This window comes from Polyergus mexicanus, unplaced genomic scaffold (assembly GCF_030449975.1).
Source record: "Polyergus mexicanus isolate NDT 795.1 unplaced genomic scaffold, iyPolMexi1.0 SCAF_9, whole genome shotgun sequence".
Classification (NCBI taxonomy): Eukaryota; Metazoa; Arthropoda; class Insecta; order Hymenoptera; family Formicidae; genus Polyergus; species Polyergus mexicanus.
Window position 1 is genome coordinate 2,920,193 of NW_027223329.1, and position 6,924 is coordinate 2,927,116.

Sequence of the window (6,924 nt, forward strand, 5' to 3'; positions counted from 1 at the left end):
TAAGTATTTTACGAGATATTTTATTTTTTATATCAAAATATATATCAGATCAAGATATAAAATAACTCGAAGAATACTTAATGGAAAAATACTTGATTATAGTGTTTTGAAGAGCTCTCGGGATGAGCTACAAGAATATACAATAAAAAATAGGGATATAAATTTAAAAAATTCAATGTGACCTTAATTTGATCTTAACAACGCTATCCAAGGTCCAATTAATATTCCTATCTTCTTTCCCTCTTAGAAGCAAATCACTTTTGTCTAAAAAGTTTCGTTTTAAAACTTACAGGTTTTGAGATATTCGAAAGGATAAATTTAAATGAGCCATCCTGTATATATAATTATATATAAAATATTTCTATTATATATAATTTCGCAAATATAACTCCTGATTAAAACTAATACTCCGCTAAATTTAATGGATATAATAGTATGTGTGTGTATATAATATGTTGTGCGTATGATGATTGTATGTAAAATCCTCGTGAATTAGTAACGTAAACAGACGCAAATTCAATGACTGCCGAATGGCAGTTATTATTGAAAAATAAAATTTAAATGAAATCATAAATCTATAAAACATTGCAAATATGCATATTGATTTAATAAAGTTTCAAGTTTATTAAAACAAATATCTGACATATTGGCTGTAATATTGATCGGCACTTTTTTAGAAAAATAAACAATTGATCTTTTTCGTTAATATATTAATATGTACCGATGATATTATTGTACGTTTGCTGACAAATACAAGAAGATAATTAATATAAGAATTTGATAGAAAGCAAAACAATAATCGTGACATTCCCATAAAATGTTTAGATAAAAATATTCCGTTTGTCAAAACTCCATTTACATGAGACGAAGGTGTGCAAAATCTACCATTCGGAGCATTTATTACAATATACGATACTTTTTACAATAAAATAATTCGAAATTTTACTCGACATTAAAAACTCGCGTCGAAAACACGAGGATCTTTTCGGACGAAATGGCAATTGTGGGTGATTTGTGATATAAAATAATGCTACATTGGCGCAGGAAAAAAAAATACGCGAATGCATGTAAATTGCTCTCGATAGAGGATGCATACCAAATAAATTTCAAGCATTGTCCAAACGCTTTTTCGTTTTGCTTAATCCGCGCGTCACTGGTAGAAGAAGAATGCGTCTAGATGATCCGTAAAAATGCTCCGAGGTGTCATTCTGACATCTTAAAAGTGCCGTAAATATAATCTCAATGGTGTTTCAACCTCATTCGTATCATATTTATTTATTTTTCCGTTGTTTGTGTCTACATTTAAATGAAGATATTGATACACGCTCAATTTTGTGTTCGATACTCATAGAAGATTTTCCTCAAACAGGACAAGCCGATTTAGACAATCAGACAATCAAATTTCGTATAATTATATTGCCGATTATTTTTTAATGTGATATATTTTATCGAACAGTCTCTTTCTGTCTCGAAATTACATTACACAAGACATTTATCATCTGACAATATAGGTAACTCACTCTTGTTCCGCGTATTATGGTATTATTGTCATCATTTTTGATATAATGTATAATATATTTTCATATTGCGTTGAGGATGGATCCAAAAAACAGGGACCGAAACGCTTTTTATGATTTTATCTAGTCAAAATGTCAATGTAATTTGATTAGATAGATAAGAGTCTTTATTATTTAATTTGATCAAAAAATTACATGCAATATTTAATATCAACATTTAATCGATGCTTTTATATGTACAATTATTAATATATTTATTAGTAAATAATGTTTCGTCGGAGAAAGAGATTTTCATACAAAATTTTTACTATATTGTTAACGTTTATAAATATTAACATAAACAAGCATAAAAAGGACAAATAAAATATACAAAAATATTTATATTATATAAATTAATTTTGAAAGATCGCTTTTGCGAAAAATTATTTTATAGTATTTGATAAGAGATCAAACTTTAATTAAATACAAAATTGCTCTAATTAAATAATTTCGGAGCGTAAATACAAATTTATTACCGTCTTGTAGAAAAATAATAAAATTTTTAATACGATGACGATTTTAAAACGAATTATAGAAGCGCAGTTTATTAAATTAATTATAATTACTGAAAAGGGATTAATGTACCGGCGCAGTAACTTATGTTAGCTTCCATGCAATACACGCACAATTTTGCTATTCGCGAAATTTTGTTTTGCTAAGCTATATGTGTCGAATTTACTAAAATAACAGAAACATCGCAATTTACATTTGTATTCTATTTTTGTCATTACATCTGTCCTTTTCATACTACGATAAATCCAATAAAAGACAAAGATCGTTGAATAATACTAAATTAAAACGTGATGGAGGCTTTTTAGCGGGGCTTTCCTGCTTTCAAAATGAATCTCGGATGGAATGCTGCGATGCCGGTTTCACGATGCTGTCAAAGTTTGTCGATGTGCCCGGGACTGGGCCAAGATGGAATTTTAGACGTTTCGTGACTCTATTTTACAGAATACGGCACGTATATGTCGAACCAAGGCTCTTCTAGTTGGAGGCTCGACTGCTTACTATGCTAAACACATTGGCCTCAGCAGGATTCCTTTACGACGGACGATGTCTCTCCTATAGCGCTATGCTCTTTGAGGTTCTCTCGTAAACTTTCTTACTACGACATAAATCGATACTGAGATATATACCGGAATTTTCTTCACGACGAGAATCTTGAGTAGAAAGTAATAGTGATAGAAACGGCATTACTCAAACATAATATAAAAAAATATTATATGCACGATGCTAAAAAAAAAAAAATATATCATATTATAACGTGAAAATGTATGAAATGTAACGGTAAGAATATTACTTATTACATATATTATTTATTATCATTAAACAATCATTTATTCTGATTGGGAAGAATATTTTTTTATATTTAATATCTTCGCAAAATAATTTAGAGCTTTTATTTATTGATTTAAAAATATAAAAACTATTTTCAATTTATTTTTACAATTAGTGGGATATCGGTCTGTTATTTTTACTAATTTATTACATTTTCATCCATTTGAATTGAAATTTAAACGTTGATTATGATCATATAACACCATATGGTACATGGGCGCCATTTCTGCAATTTTGGAGCACGTTTAAAAAAGATTATAATTCAATGAAGCTTTGTTCTGTACAGATAATTTTCATAGCTTTGTTCTCTGAGTTTTCGTAAATTGCTCGAAATCAAATTTAAGTAAAAATCAACATTTATTAGATATATGTCAAAAATAACTCTTGTGAGAAATAATATGAAAATTTTAGAGTGCTTAGAAAAATTAATATTTATTATTTATTATTATTCAATTATTATTCAATTATTATTCATTTATTTATTATTATTCAATTTAGAAATTTAATATAATTGAAGTCCTAAAATACCGCGTAATCATATTCTTCAATCACAAAGATACTAATACGTATCATTCCTCCATTCATTTAAAAAACTATATTTTGCTTCATCATTCCATTAGCTAATTAATTGAATATCTCATCGATAATAACCACGCACTTAAATACGCATTCTGAAGTATACAGGGTGTCCCATTTTAATCTCCTCAGGCAAATATCTCAAAAACCAAGCCCGGAAGAGAAAAATGTTTCAGACAAAAGTTGTTTGGTTTCGAGGGGGCTATAAGATGGTATCATTGGTTTGACCTTGGAAAATCATTTGAAGGTCATGTGAAGATCAACTTTAAAATCTTAAATGGAAACCCCCATTTTTTATTTAGTATTCTTGTAGCTGACATCGAGAGCTTTCCAAAACACTATAATAAAGTATTTTTTCATTAAATACTTTTTGAGTTCTTTTATATTTTAATTTGACAAATAATTGTTTAAAAAAATACATTGTAAATAATTTTCTTAAAAACAATTTTTTTTTTATTTTAATTAATTTGTCTCATTATTCTGTACATAGAAGTATTACGGTAAGATTATCAAAAACTAAATATTTTACGAGATATTTTATTTTTTATATCAAAATATGTCAGATTAAAATATAAAATAACTCAAAAAGTACTGAATAAAAAAATACTTTATTATAGCGTTTTGGAAAGCTCTCGGTGTCAGCTACAAGAATACTAAATAAAAAATGGGAGTTTCCGTTTAAGATTTTAAAGTTGACCTTCACATGACCTTCAAATGATTTTACAAGGTCAAATCATTGTGACCATCTTATGGCCCCCTCGAAACCAAACAACTTTTGTCTGAAACATTTTTCTCTTCCGGGCTTGGTTTTTGAGATATTTGCTTGAGGAGATTAAAATGGGACACCCTGTATATATTTTCTATTATCTCGAAAGGAGAAATTATTTGAATTATTCATAAATTTATTTCTTAAAATACGTAGTGGCTGTTCTTTGGGGAAGTTCGCTAGAATTTTAATTACGCTGCGAACATGTTGATCGACCTTAGAAAAATTCGCGTTGATAGTGTTTCTGCCAAAAATTCTTACGTATCATATTATATCAAATATACTGATGTAACAGTTCTTGTCGGCAAATTTATTCACGAGTTTTGCTACTAAACATATATCCGTTACACGTCTTTTCAGCATCGTAACATTTTGATATCACTTTTATTACTTTACATAATATAAAGTTAATTAATATTATTAAGATTATCCCTGCGTCGTAAAATTTTATTAAAGATGAATTAAATTAAATAAAAGTGTAAATTAAAATGTGCTGTATCATGTACATATATAAGAAATAAATTTATTTTATACATATAATGTATCTCTAAATGCGAAATAAAAATGTAAAAAGTTAACAACACAATAGGAAGGGATCGTACATTTCATAAATAAATTCGCATATTGTAACTTTATAATATACTTTCCTGCATATCGTATTCTGGGCACTCAAAATACCGTCCGGAAGTCGACTCGATGTATGCGCGAGAAAATGTCTTCCGTATTTCTCGAAACTCCGTGGAAGAGTGCAAGTCCCGCGTGCATTACGCGGGCCCGGCATTGTGTTCCGTTTTCGATTCGGTCCTTGTGCCATTCAACGAGGCATCAGTTCACGCCTGATCGAACGTGACGTTACACACATTGAGAGGCGGTTGCTGTTCGCACGTAACGAAAACGAAAACATATGCTAATGAGAATCAATCTCAACTACTGCGAAGTAAATATGCAAATAACTCGTGTCGCGTTTACATTCGCACTTTGATCGAAATTCAAGAAACTCTAACATCATCAACAGACTTCGGATAAATCATTCTCGTTATCGAGACATAAATTTTTTTTTTTTTTTTTTTTCTTGAAATATAATACAGAGAAAAATAATATTCGCAGATATTCTATTGTAATTGATATTAAATAATAATTAAATATCTTATCTATTAAGCGAAATATCGATTTTGTATCGACAATTTTCAGATAATTTTCGAGAAAATCGATTTTTATATAGAAATATGATTATTTTAGTTATAATCACGCTACATTTTCAATCGTTTCGATAAGATCTAAAGATTTTATTGATAGAAATGTCACATGCTATTGCACCGTAATAAATACGTCGCCTGTCATCATGGGAATCGAAATATTGAAAATATTTATTTAAAGGAAACATATATAAAATAATATAAAAGAATTATTATCCTCTTATTATTATTTTTCGTACATTCCATTTCGTAAATTTCAAATTCATGAGAGGTCCAAAATGTTTTTCAGCAGATCAGTTAAATGACTTCTGACCGACATTGATCTTGATCAGTCTCTTACAGAATTCCGTGAGCGTTTTAACTTTCTTAACGCGAAGACAGCCCTTCGAAACTTTGAAGTGCCTTGACGTTAGTACGCTAGCGACTTTTTTTTTCCTTAGGGAAAAGATTACCATAACAAGATGACGTTTGAGCGTACGCATAAAATCGGTATCGATGACAATTTACTCTACGTGCGACACGAGAAAATGAATTATCTTGCGTGTAACGATGCACAAAACGCAGTTAACTTGACTTAGAGAGCAAAAGAGAGAGAGAGAGAGAGAGAGATTCGTAAGTTCGAGATTCTTTCCCATACAGCACTGAAGCTTGCAACAACATTGCAACAACATTGCTGCAACATTGTAATATTGCATATTGCAGTTTAATGTTGCAGAAATATTGCAAAGACATTATTTTACAATATAACTTTAGCAATGTTACAGCAACATTCCGAAAATATTGCAAAAAAAATATTCAATAATCGCTAGTTCATTTGTTTATCTATTCCGCATTTAATTTTTAGTTATGTCAATAAATATACATAAAGCATTATTGCATATATATTATATTGCTATGTTGCTGCAATATTATATTGCAATATTTCTGTAGGCGGACATTTTACTGTTGCTGCAATATCATAACAACGTTGCAGCAACATTTCGCAATGTTTCTGCAATATTGCAATCTTGCAGAAAAATGTTGCTGCAATGTTATTGCAATCTTTCGGTGCTGTATGGAATAATGAATGTAGAGTAAATTTTATCGAAAATTTAATTTCAAGCAATTCCCCATTCCCTTATTCATCATTTGTATATAATGGAATTTCTATGATAATAATAAGTCCATTTTTTGGAAAATTAATTATAAATCAAAATTATATTCATGTGAAATTTATAACAAAAGCTTTTTAAATTAATAAAAATTTTTGCTCTCTAAGAAATATATTAAACATTCTTCGTATGGATGTATAATACATTTGTATATGTACATATTTGTTAACGAATACCTCATACATTCGTGCTGACAAATTTTTATCTCATTATTATCTATATAGTGAAAAGATACGGCGGTATCTGCAGATAAAATAAACTACGTTAACAGTAGTGATTAGCGGGAATAAATTTCTCTCTTATTCTCGCGATAAAATGGGCGCTTTACGTCTCCTGGA

The 6,924-nt window shown here is 29.3% G+C and overlaps 1 protein-coding gene across 1 annotated transcript in view; it reads left to right on the forward strand.

The window, feature by feature from the left end:
• LOC138936252 (collagen alpha-1(IV) chain) overlaps window positions 1-6,924 on the forward strand; it is a 120,156-nt gene that overhangs the window by 30,645 nt on the left and 82,587 nt on the right. The gene's annotated exons all lie outside the window — the stretch shown is intronic.